The sequence below is a fragment of the Dendropsophus ebraccatus genome, chromosome 15 (assembly GCF_027789765.1).
Source record: "Dendropsophus ebraccatus isolate aDenEbr1 chromosome 15, aDenEbr1.pat, whole genome shotgun sequence".
Lineage (NCBI taxonomy): Eukaryota > Metazoa > Chordata > Amphibia > Anura > Hylidae > Dendropsophus > Dendropsophus ebraccatus.
In genome coordinates this window covers 28,904,945-28,918,501 of record NC_091468.1, presented here as the reverse complement: position 1 = coordinate 28,918,501, position 13,557 = coordinate 28,904,945, and positions in this window count along the sequence as shown.

Genomic DNA, 13,557 nt, shown 5'->3' with positions numbered 1-13,557 from the left:
CTACTATGTGGGGCACTATATGGGGGCATTGGCTACTATATGGGGCATTGGATACTATGTGTGGCACTATTGGGGGGATTGGCTACTATGTGGGGCACTATATGGGGGCATAGGCTACTATGTGGGGCACTATATGGGGGCATGGGCTACTTTGTGGGGCACTATTGGGGGGATTGGATACTATGTGGGGCACTATAATGGGGGATTGGATACTATATAGGGCATTTTTGGGGGAATTGGATACTGTATAGGGCACTATTCAGTCAGCAGCATGTGGTGACTGTAGGGGAGTGGCTATGGAGGGTTGCTATGGGGGCGTGGCTATGGAGGGTCGCTATGGGGGAGACGACTGGTGTGGGGGGTCTCTATACAGGGGAGAGGACTGGTGTGTGATGTCTGTTTACAGGGGAGAGGATTGGTGTGTAGGGTCTGTATACAGGGGAGAGGACTGGTGTGTGGGTTCTTTATACAGGGGAGAGGACTGGTGTGTGATGTCTCTATACAGGGGAGAGGACTGGTGTGTGATGTCTCTATACAGGGGAGAGGACTGGTGTGTGATGTCTGTATACAGGGGGAGAGGACTGGTGTGTGGGGTCTGTATACAGGGGAGAGGACTGGTGTGTGGGGTCTGTATACAGAGGAGAGGACTGGTGTGTGTGGGGGCAGGGCCGTCTTAACAGCATTATGGGCCCCTGGGCAGAGGTGCGAATTGGGCCCCCCACGGCCGCCGCCATCAAACCCCCCCCCCCCATCTTTGCAACCCCGCCCCTAGCCAGTACAATTACTTCTGACGCCCCTACACACACACTACCCCCACCTGCCCCCCCTACACACACACTGCCCCCATCTGCCCCCCCCTACACACACACTGCCCCCATCTGACCCCCCCCTACACACAAACTACCCCCATCTGACCCCCCAACACACACACACACTACCCCCATCTGACCCCCCCTACACACACAATACCCCCATCTGCCCCCCTAAAAACACACTACCCCCATCTGCCCGCCATCCTCCCCCTACACACACACTACCCCCATCCTCCTCCCCCTACCCCCATCCTCCTCCTACACACACTACCCCCATCCTCCTCCTACACAAACTACCCCCATCCTCCTCCTCCTCCACACACTACCCCCATCCTCCTCCTCCTCCACACACTACCCCCATCCTCCTCCTCCTCCACACACTACGCCCATCCTCCTCCTCCACACACTACCCCCATCCTCCTCCTCCTCCACACATTACCCCCATCCTCCTCCTCCACACACTACCCCATCCTCCTCCTCCACACACTACCCCCATCCTCCTACTCCTACACACACTACCCCCATCCTCCTACTCCTACACACACTATCCCCTTCCTCCTACTCCTACACACACTACCCCCCATCCTCCTCCTCCTACACACACTACCCCCATCCTCCTCCTCCACACACTACCCCCATCCTCCTCCTCCTCCACACATTACCCCCATCCTCCTCCTCCACACACTACCCCATCCTCCTCCTCCACACTCTACCCCCCATCCTCCTCCTCCTACACACACTACCCCCATCCTCCTCCTCCTACACACACTACCCCCATCCTCCTCCTCCTACACACACTACCTCCATCCTCCTACTCCTACACACACTACCCCCATCCTCCTCCTCCTACACACACTACCCCCATCCTCCTCCTCCTCCTACACACACTACCCCCATCCTCCTCCTACACACACTACCCCCATCCTCCTCCTCCTTCTACACACAATACCACCATCCTCCTACACACACTACCCCATCCTCCTCCTCCTACACACACTACCCCATCCTCCTCCTCCTACACACACTACCCCCATCCTCCTCCTCCTCCTACACACACTACCCCCATCCTCCTCCTCCTCCTACACACACTACCCCCATCATCCTCCTCCTCCTACACACACTACCCCCATCCTCCTCCTCCTCCTACATACAGTACCCCCAACCTCCTGCACACACTACCCCCATCCTCCTACACACACTACCCCCATCCTCCTATATACACTACCCCCAACCTCCTGCACACACTACCCCCATACTCCTACATACACTACCCCCAACCTCCTGCACACACTACCCCCATCCTCCTCCTCCTACACACACTACCCCATCCTCCTCCTACACACACTACCCCCATCCTCCTCCTCCACCACATACTACCCCCATCCTCCTCCTCCTACACACACTACCCCCATCCTCCTCCTACACACACTACCCCCATCCTCCTCCTACACACACACACACACACTACTACCCCCATCCTCCTCCTACACACACTACCCCATCCTCCTCCTCCACACACTACCCCATCCTCCTCCTCCACACACTACCCCCATCCTCCTGCACACACTACCCCCATCCTTCCTACACACACTACCCCCATCCTCCTCCTACACACTACTACCCCCATCCTCCTCCTACACACACACACACTACTACCCCCATCCTCCTCCTCCTACACACACTACTACCCCCATCCTCCTCCTCCTACACACACACTACTACCCCCATCCTCCTCCTACACGCACACACATTACCCCCATCCTTCTCCTCCTACACACACACACACACACATTACCCCCATCCTCCTACATACACTACTACCCCCATCCTCCTCCTCCTCCTACACACACACACACTGCCAACCCCCCTGGCCACCAAGACTATTCCCCACACACTATCCCTGCAGACCGCCATCCCCCGCCCCAAACACACACAGTAATCCTCCGGGGGTTACAATACTCACCCCCGTGGCCGTACAGCAGCCTGAGGTAAAGAAGCGCGGCAGGGGAGAAGCCTAATGCCGCTACAGCTACTTGTGGACAGGAGAGAGGCGGGGCCGGAGCGTGCGGCCGTCCACTGCGGCCCTCCGCCCAATGAAGAGCGGGGTGGTGACGTCACGATGGCGTCCGGACGTACGTCGGCACTAAGTGATGCCGGCTGATCCCGCGGCCCGCCAGCGCCGAAGTAACAGCAGCATGGGGCCTCTGATAGTGATCTCCCACAGGCCCCGGCTGCTGTTATTTCGCCGCTGGCGGGATCAAAAAGACTTTCGGGGCCCCCTCGGACGCAAGGGCCCCCGGGCAGCCGCCTACCTTGCCCAATGGGTAAGACGGCCCTGTGTGGGGGGTGTATACAGGGGGAGAGGACTGGTGTGTGTGTGTGTGTGGGGGGGGTCTGTATACAGGGGGAGAGGACTGGTGTGGGGGGGGGTCTGTATACAGGGGGAGAGGACTGGTGTGGGGGGGGTCTGTATACAGGGGGAGAGGACTGGTGTGGGGGGGGGGTCTGTATACAGGGGGAGAGGACTGGTGGGGGGGCTCTGTATACAGGGGGAGAGGACGTGTGGGGCCTGAGGAAGCCGGGTAAGGCGGAACTCATGGGGTGTTGGCTGCTCCCACCAGACCAATCCTTTCATCTACTGGACCGCACAATATTGTTTTCAGTACACTTTTCATTTTCATTATTAGTCACTGCATTACCCATTATTTTTGTTATATAGACTACCGTTCAAGTTTGGGGTCACATTGAAATGTCCTTATTTTTGAAGGAAAAGCACTGTACTTTTCAATGAAGATAACTTTAAACTAGTCCTAACTTTAAACAAATACACTCTATACATTGCTAATGTGGTAAATGACTATACTAGCTGCAAATGTCTGATTTTTGGTGCAATATCTACATAGGTGTAATGAGTCCCATTTCCAGCAACTATCACTCCAGTGTTCTAATGGTACAATGTGTTTGCTCATTGGCTCAGAAGGCTAATTGATGATTAGAAAACCCTTGTGCAATCATGCTCACACATCTGAAAACAGTCTAGCTCGTTACAGAAGCTACAAAACTGACCTTCCTTTGAGCAGATTGTGTTTTTGGAGCATCACATTTGTGGGGTCAATTAAATGCTCAAAATGGCCAGAAAAAGAGAACTTTCATCTGAAATTCGACAGTCTATTCTTGTTCTCAGAAATGAAGGCTATTCCATGCAAGAAATTGCTAAGAAATTGAAGATTTCCTACAACGGTGTGTACTACTCCCTTCAGAGGACAGCACAAACAGGCTCTAACCAGAGTAGAAAAAGAAGTGGGAGGCCGCGTTGCACAACTAAGCAAGAAGATAAGCACATTAGAGTCTCTAGTTTGAGAAACAGACGCCTCACAGGTCCCCAACTGGCATCTTCTGTAAATAGTACCCGCAAAACACCAGTGTCAACATCTACAGTGAAGAGGCGGCTGCGGGATTTTGGGCTTCAGGGCAGAGTGGCAAAGAAAAAGCCAAATCTGAGACTGGCCAATAAAAGAAAAATATTAAGATGGGCAAAAGAACACAGACATTGGACAGAGGAAGACTGGAAAAAAAAGTGTTGTGGACGGATGAATCCAAGTTTGAGGTGTTTGGATCACAAGGAAGAACGTTTGTGAGACGCAGAACAAATGAAAAGATGCTGGAAGAATGCCTGACGCCATCTGTTAAGCATGGTGGAGGTAATGTGATGGTCTGGGGTTGCTTTGGTGCTGGTAAAGTGGGAGATTTGTACAGGGTAAAAGGGATTCTGAATAAAGAAGGCTATCACTCAATTTTGCAACGCCATGCCATACCCAGTGGACAGCGCTTGATTGGAGCCAATTTCATCCTACAACAGGACAATGACCCTACACACACCTCCAAATTGTGCAAGAACTATTTACAGCAGAAGCAGGCAGCTGGTATTCTATCGATAATGGAGTGGCCAGCGCAGTCACCAGATCTGAACCCCATTGAGCTGTTGTGGGAGCAGCTTGACCGTATGGTACGCCAGAAGTGCCCATCCAACCAATCCAACTTGTGGGAGCTGCTTCTAGAAGCGTGGGGTGCAATTTCTCCAGCTTACCTCAACAGATTAATAGCTAGAATGCCAAAGGTGTGCAATGCTGTTATTGCTGCAAAAGGAGGATTCTTTGACGAAAGCAAAGTTTGATGTAAAAAAAATGTTATTTCAAATACAAATCATTATTTCTAACCTTGTCAATGTCTTGACAATTTTCTATTCATTTTACAACGTTTGGTGGTGAATAAGTGTGACTTTTCATGGAAAACACAAAATTGTGTGGGTGACCCCAAACTTTTGACCGGTAGTGTGTCTGTGTGTATATATATATATATATATATATATATATATATATATATATATTATAAAGATTTTTTTTTTTTTTATGTGCTACCTTTTTGTGCATATGCTTTTTCTTCATAGTCCTTCTGTGTTTCTTATATGCATTGGTTTAGCACTCAGGTTATAGGGTGGTGCCCACTATACTCTCTGATTTGGCATACTATGTCATTGATGGTGTCATCGATGATGTAATTGATTATGTCATAGGATTAATGATATCGGATACATGATGTTATCGCTGATGTCAGTAATTATGTCATCAATAATGTCATGGGATTGATGTCATCTATGATGTAATCAGATCAATGATGTCATCCATGAGGTAATTGAATCGATAATTTAACCCATAGCTGCACCAGGACGTTACTGAACGTCCTGGTGCCGCTATGGCAGTTCAGAGGGGGGTCGTGTGGCGACCCCCCTCTGAACTCCCGCAATCCCGGGTGCCGCATGTAGCCCGGGATCGCGGCTATTAGCGGGCACGGTCCGATCGCCGTGCCTGCTAATTAAGTACTTAGAAGCAGCTGTCAAAGTTGACAGCTGCTTCTAAATACTTGCTCATCTCCATACCTGGTGGTCTAGTGGGGGGATCGCCCCCCCCCCCCCCCCGCGGCGCAATTGCGGGGGGCGATCCCCGCATCCATCCCGGGCCGGGGTCTACGACATAATGGCGCTAATCCCGACTCGGCATTCTATTGCTTTTAGCTGCAGCAGCCAAAAGCAATAGAACACTGATCTCATGGATTCATGCAGTATAACTATACTGCATGGATCTCTTTGAGAGATCAGAGTACATATACTAGAAGTCCCCCAGGGGGGCTTCTAGTATATGTGTAGAGTAAAAGAAAAATGTATTTTTAATAACACAAAGCCCCCTCCCCTAATAAAAGTGTGAATCACCCCCCTTTCCCCATTTTATAAATAAAAAAATAAACAAACATGTTTGCTATTGCCGGAACTATTAATTTATCACATTACTGATCTCACGCGGTAAACGGCGTAAGTGTAAAAAAATTCCAAAGTGCAAAATTGCGCATTTTTGGTCGCATCAAATCCAGAATAATTGTAATAAAAAGCGATCAAAAAGTCGTATATGCGCAATCAAGGTACCAATAGAAAGATCACATCATGGCGCAAAAAATGACACCACAGCCCCATAGACCAAAGGATAAAAGCGCTATAAGCCTGGGAATGGAGCTATTTTAAGGAACATATATTTTCTTTAAAAGGTTTTAATTTTTTACAAGCCATCAAATCAAATTAAAGTTATACATGTTACATATCGTTGTAATCGTAACAACTTAAGGAACATATATAACAAGTCAGTTTTACCCGTAAAAACAAACCCCCCCCCAAATAAAAAAAAATCTTTTTTTTTTTTTCAATTTCACCACACATATAATTTTTTTCTGGTTTCCTGGCACATTTTAGCCAAAAATTACATCTGCCATAGCAAAGTACAATTAGTTGCGCACAAAATAAGGGCTCATTTGGGTCTTTAGGTGGAAAAATGCAGGTGCTATGGCCTTATATACACGAGGAGGAAAAAACGAAAACGCAAAAATGAAAACTGGCTGTGTCCCCTAAGGGTTAATCGATGATGTAATCAGAATGATTATGCCATTGATGATGGCATTTGATTGATGATATGATTGGATTGATGATGTCATCAAGGATGTCTTTGGATCGATTATGTCATCAATTATGTCATCACATCGATGATGTCATTGATGATGTAATCGGATTGATGATGTCATTAATTATGTCTTTGATTAAGTCATCCGATCGATGATGTCGTCGGATCGACAAAGTCTTTAATGATGTAATTGGTGAAATCGGATCGATGACGTCATCGGATCAATGACATCAACAATGATGTCATTTATTATGTTATCGGATTAATGATGTTATTGATTTCGTCGACTATGACATCAATTATGTCATCGGATCGATGATGTCACCGATAATGTCTTTGGATTGCTGCTTTCATTGATAATGTCATCAGATCGATGATGTCATCAATGACATAATAGGATCAATGATGTCATTGATTGTGTAATAGGATTGATGACGTCGTCAATGCTTTCATCGATGATGTCATACATGTCTGATTTTCTGCATTTTCCTTGCTACCTACCTGCCTACTTACCTGGTTGGCTGCCTGGCTACAACTACAGTGTCTGCCTGCCTGCCTGTTATATATGACATCACAGCCATGATGACATAATCACAGAATACTTTTCTGTGTATGCTAGATGTAAACACCCTTTGCTTCATTCACATATGGTAAATGTATAGCCTTTTGTGCACTCACCTCTATGGCATCTATGATGCCATTAACTAAGTCATCTGATCGATGTTTTCATGTTTAATACAAAAAAGCAAATTATAAAAAAAACTACCGTATTTAAAACAAAAAACAATGGGAGGAAAAAAATAGAAAACGTAAAGCTTGATGTGGAACTGGTATTGGCACACTTTACATTTAAATATTATGGAAATACATTTTGACTTGCTTGTGCTAAATCACAAATGAGAATGATATGGGATAATTTGTCAGTGCCCATGTGACATGAATTAGGCAATGAATGATGACTTAAAGTGTCACTGTCGTTTAATTTTTTTTTTTTTTTGCAGAAATCAATAGTACAGGAGATTTTAAGAAACGTAATTGGGTTTATTAGCCGAAAAATGCATTTTTATAATCAAAAACAGTTTGAAGCTCTCCCTCCTGTCTTCATGATTGTCTATGGAGAGGGGAGGGGTGGAGGGAGGGAGATGAGGCACCAAAATAGGACAACAAAGAGTTAATTTACAGCTACATCACCGGGCTATCTCCTCTGACAGTCAGCACTGACCTCTGAATACACAGCTCCCTGCTGTGTAATCCTTTGTTCTCTGCTTTCTGCTGCTGACTAATTTCCCTCCTCCCCCTCCCCTCTTCATAGAACAGACAGGGCCCGACTGATGTAAAAGAGTAGAGATTTCCTGATAATGAGCAGTGAAGGAGATGGAGGAGGGAGGGGGCGGGGACCTGGGGAAAGTCTTTTTGAATGCAGATAATGGCATATTTGCCTAATAAAACCCAATTACAAAGTTTCTTAAAATCGCCTGTAAAAACAACAACAACGGAACGACAGTGACAGTTAAGTGTATAGAAAAGACACATGTTGGGCCCCGTTCCTATGCCACATAGGTAAAGACAAAGGAGCCATCTGAGGACATCAGAACTGCTTTTATTAGAAAACAAAAGGCTTCCAAAGGGATTGAGGCCATCTCCAAAGACCGTGTTATCCCAGTTTAACCCCTTAAAGCGACTCTGTACCCACAATCTGACCCCCCCCCCCCCCCCAAACTGCTTGTACCTACGGATGGCTGCTTTTAATCCTAAAAGGCAACTTTTAAACTTGAAGCCCCATGCCCAACTGGAGTATCTGTGCCCTAACTTTGCACCCCCCTCCTGTCCACCCTCTTCACCATTAGGAATGCCACTGAAACATTTTCTCCTGTCTGAACATTGCACAGGTGCCTTAATGATCCAGCCCATGTTCAGTATTCACATAGCTGAGGAATAGGAGACAATCTGCCTGGAGCATTCCTAATGATGGAGAGGAGAGACAGAGAGGGTGTGCCAGCCTAATGCATACACAATCTAAGCCCCGGCCGTTGGGCACGGGACTGCCAGTTTAAAAGTTGTGTTTTAGGACAATAACTGCATTATCTGCCGATTGGACGCCAGGACAGATCTTGGATTAAAAGCAGCTATCCGAAGGTACAAGCGGTTTGGGGGGGTCAGATTGTGGGTACAGAGTTGCTTTAATGTCAAAGCCAATTTTCGTTTTTGCGCTTTTGCTTTTTCAACTTTATGTCTAAAAGGCCATAGCACTTGTATTTTTTCACCTAGAGACCTTTGCAATGACAGACTTTATTTTCCCATAACATATGCAGCGAAACTGGGAAAAAATCATTTGTGCTGTCAAATAGGAAAAAGAAAAAGGAATTTGTTTCCCTTTCAGCGTGTTTTGTGTTTATGCCCTTCGCCCTATTGTAAAACTGACATGTTCTCTATGTTCCTCACATCAGTACGATTACAACAATATGTAACCTGTATAACTTATATTTTATTTGACAGCTTTTAAAAAATTAAAACCTTTTAAAAAAAAAACTATGGGGGATATTTACTGACAAATCTAAAAACACGATTTTGTCAAAGATGTTTTTGCATAATTTCCAATCTAATGTGTTTAGTCAAATTTATGTAAATTGTCTAATAACATAGTAAATGTGTCTTAAAAATAATGGTCTTTTAATTAGTCTAATAAATTCACCTGGTTCGGAGCAGATGTAGCGATGCGCCAATATATGCGACTTTTTAAAAAATTGCGCAGTTAATAAATTTAGCTAAAAAAGAATTCTGTCGCACTTTCGATCTAATTAACAACAAAAAATCTAATTAAAAAAGTCGCATCTAATTTGGATAGTCTTGTCTAAAAAAGCTTCATAAATTCATATTAGATTTATTTTGAGCGCAAATTAGATATATTAGACTAAAAACAGTCGCAATTAGTTTGATAAATGTCCCCCTAAATGTGTTTAAAATTGCTCTATTACCATCCATACAATTGTTTTAATTTTTGGTCTTTGTAACTGTGTGAGGTGTCCTTTTTTTGCGCCATGATCTGTACTTTCTATTGGTACCTTGATTGCGTATATGCGACTTTTTATTAAAATTTTCCAAATTTGATGCAACCAAAATGCACAATTTTGCACTTTTGCGGTCAGGCAGGGGTTAATTGCAGCTAAATTAAAAAAAAAATTTTTTACTCACCTAGGGGCCCTAGGTGAGTAAAAAAAATTTTTTTTATTTATTTAATTTAGGTGAGTAAAAAAATTAATTTAGGTGAGTAAAAAAATTTTTTTTAATTTATTTAATTTAATTTAATTTAAAGTGCCATACACTACCTGCGCAGGAGATGTAGATCGCCGAACCTCTCCCGGGCAGCTGAGCGTCTCATCAGAGAGGCTCAGAGACGCTCTGCTGCTGAGAGAGCTTCAGGAGAATGACAGAGACGGCGGAAGTTCCCGAAGCCTCTCTCATTCTCCTGAAGCTCTCCCGGCAGCCAAGCGTCTCCGAGCCTCTCCAATGAGATTCTCTGCTGCCCGGGAGAGGGTCGGAGATCTCCTTCTCAGGTAGTGTTCGTCACGCTGTCTGCGCTGGGAACAGTACAGGCGGTGTGCGGAGACCGGGAACAGGTGATTTAAATGTTTGGTTTTTTTATAGTGGTCTCCCCATACGGTGGGGATGAGGCCATTTTTGACCCCCCCCCATCATATGGGGCGACTGTACCCGGCGTATTAGACGACCCCCGACTTATAAAGATTTTTCAGGGTAAAAAAGTCGTCTTATACGCCGGAAAATAGGGTATATTAAATTATGCTTTTTATGGTTCTTTGTGACTGCTCCCCTGCCTCTCACTGACTATTCTCCATGCTCCTACCTGCCTGCTCTCTATGCCCCTCCCTGACTGCTCTCTATGCCCCTCCCTGACTGCTCTCTATGCCCCTCCCTTACTGCTCCCCATGCCCCTCCCTTACTGCTCCCTTGCCCCTCCCTGACTGCTCTCTATGCCCCTTCCTTACTGCTCCCCTGCCCCTCCCTTACTGCTCCCCTGCCTGCTCTCTATGCCTCTTCCTTACTGCTCCCCTGCCCCTCCCTGAATGCTTTCTATGCCCCTTCCTTACTGATCCCCTGCCCCTCCCTGACTGCTCTCTATGCCCCTTCCTTACTGCTCCCCTGCCCCTCCCTTACTGCTCCCCTGCCTGCTCTCTATGCCTCTTCCTTACTGATCCCCTGCTCCTCCCTGACTGCTCTCTATGCTCCTTCCTTACTGCTCCCCTGCTTCTCCCTGACTGATCCCCTGCCCCTCTCTGACTGCTCGCTATGCCACTCCCGAACTGCTCCTCCCTGACTGATCGCCTGCCCCTCCCTGACTGCTCTCTATGCCCCTCCCTAAGTGCTCCTCCCTGACTGATCCCCTGCCCCTCCCTACCTGCTCTCTATGCCTCTTCCTTACTGCTCCCCTGCCCCTCCCTTCCTGCTCTCTATGCCCCTTCCTTACTGATCCCTTGCCCCTCCCTGCCTGCTCTCTATGCCCCTTCCTTACTGATCCCCTGCTCCTCCCTGACTGCTCTCTATGCCCCTTCCTTACTGATCCCCTGCCCCTCCCTGACTGCTTTCTATGCCCCTCCCTGACTGCTCTCTATGCCCCTTCCTTACTGCTCCCCTGCCCCTCCCTGACTGCTCTCTATACCCCTTCCTTACTGCTCCCCTGCCCCTCCCTTACTGCTCCCCTGCTCCTCCCTGACTGATCCCCTGCCCCTCCTTGACTGCTCGCTATGCCACTCCCGAACTACTCCTCCCTGACTGATCGCCTGCCCCTCCCTGCCTGCTCTTTATGCCCCTTCCTTACTGATCCCCTGCTCCTCCCTGACTGCTCTCTATGCCCCTCCCTAACTGCTCCTCCCCGACTGATCCCCTGCCCCTCCCTGCCTGCTCTCTATGCCCCTTCCTTACTGCTTCCCTTGCCCCTCCCTGCCTGCTCTCTATGCCCCTTCCTTACTGATCCCCTGCTCCTCCCTGACTGCTCTCTATGCCCCTTCCTTACTGATCCCCTGCCCCTCCCTGACTGCTCTCTATGCCCCTCCCTGACTTCTCTCTATGACCCTTCCTTACTGCTTCCCTGCCCCTCCCTGACTGCTCTCTATGCCCCTTCCTTACTGCTCCCCTGCTCCTTCCTGACTGATCCCCTGCCCCCCCCTGACTGCTCGCTATGCCACTCCCGAACTACTCCTCCCTGACTGATCGCCTGCCCCTCCCTGCCTGCTCTCTATGCCCCTTCCTTACTGATCCCCTGCTCCTCCCTGACTGCTCTCTATGCCCCTCCCTAACTGCTCCTCCCCGACTGATCCCCTGCCCCTCCCTGCCTGCTCTCTATGCCCCTTCCTTACTGCTTCCCTTGCCCCTCCCTGCCTGCTCTCTATGCCCCTTCCTTACTGATCACCTGCTCCTCCCTGACTGCTCTCTATGCCCCTTCCTTACTGATCCCCTGCCCCTCCCTGACTGCTCTCTATGCCCCTCCCTGACTTCTCTCTATGACCCTTCCTTACTGCTTCCCTGCCCCTCCCTGACTGCTCTCTATGCCCCTTCCTGACTGCTCTCTATGCCCCTTCCTGACTGCTCTCTATGCCCCTTCCTTGCTGATCCCCTGCCCCTCCCTAACTGCTCTCTATGCCCCTTCCTTGCTGATCCCCTGCCCCTCCCTGATTGCTCTCTATACCCCTTCCTTACTGATCCCCTGCCCCTCCCTGACTGCTCTCTATGCCCCTTCCTTGCTGATCCCCTGCCCCTCCCTAACTGCTCTCTATGCCCCTTCCTTGCTGATCCCCTGCCCCTCCCTGATTGCTCTCTATGCCCCTTCCTTGCTGATCCCCTGCCCCTCCCTGACTGCTCTCTATGCCCCTTCCTTGCTGATCCCCTGCCCCTCCCTGACTGCTCTCTATGCCCCTTCCTTGCTGATCCCCTGCCCCTCCCTAAGTGCTCTCTATGCCCCTTCCTTGCTGATCCCCTGCCCCTCCCTGATTGCTCTCTATACCCCTTCCTTACTGATCCCCTGCCCCTCCCTGACTGCTCTCTATGCCCCTTCCTTGCTGATCCCCTGCCCCTCCGATTGCTCTCTATACCCCTTCCTTACTGATCCCCTGCCCCTCCCTGACTGCTCTCTATGCCCCTTCCTTGCTGATCCCCTGCCCCTCCCTGATTGCTCTCTATACCCCTTCCTTGCTGATCCCCTGCCCCTCCCTGACTGCTCTCTATGCCCCTTCCTTGCTGATCCCCTGCCCCTCCCTAACTGCTCTCTATGCCCCTTCCTTGCTGATCCCCTGCCCCTCCCTGATTGCTCTGTATGCCCCTTCCTTGCTGATCCCCTGCCCCTCCCTGATTGCTCTCTATGCCCCTTCCTTGCTGATCCCCTGCCCCTCCCTGACTGCTCTCTATGCCCCTTCCTTGCTGATCCCCTGCCCCTCCCTGATTGCTCTCTATGCCCCTTCCTTGCTGATCCCCTGCCCCTCCGATTGCTCTCTATACCCCTTCCTTACTGATCCCCTGCCCCTCCCTGACTGCTCTCTATGCCCCTTCCTTGCTGATCCCCTGCCCCTCCCTGATTGCTCTCTATACCCCTTCCTTACTGATCCCCTGCCCCTCCCTGACTGCTCTCTATGCCCCTTCCTTGCTGATCCCCTGCCCCTCCCTAACTGCTCTCTATGCCCCTTCCTTGCTGATCCCCTGCCCCTCCGATTGCTCTCTATACCCCTTCCTTGCTG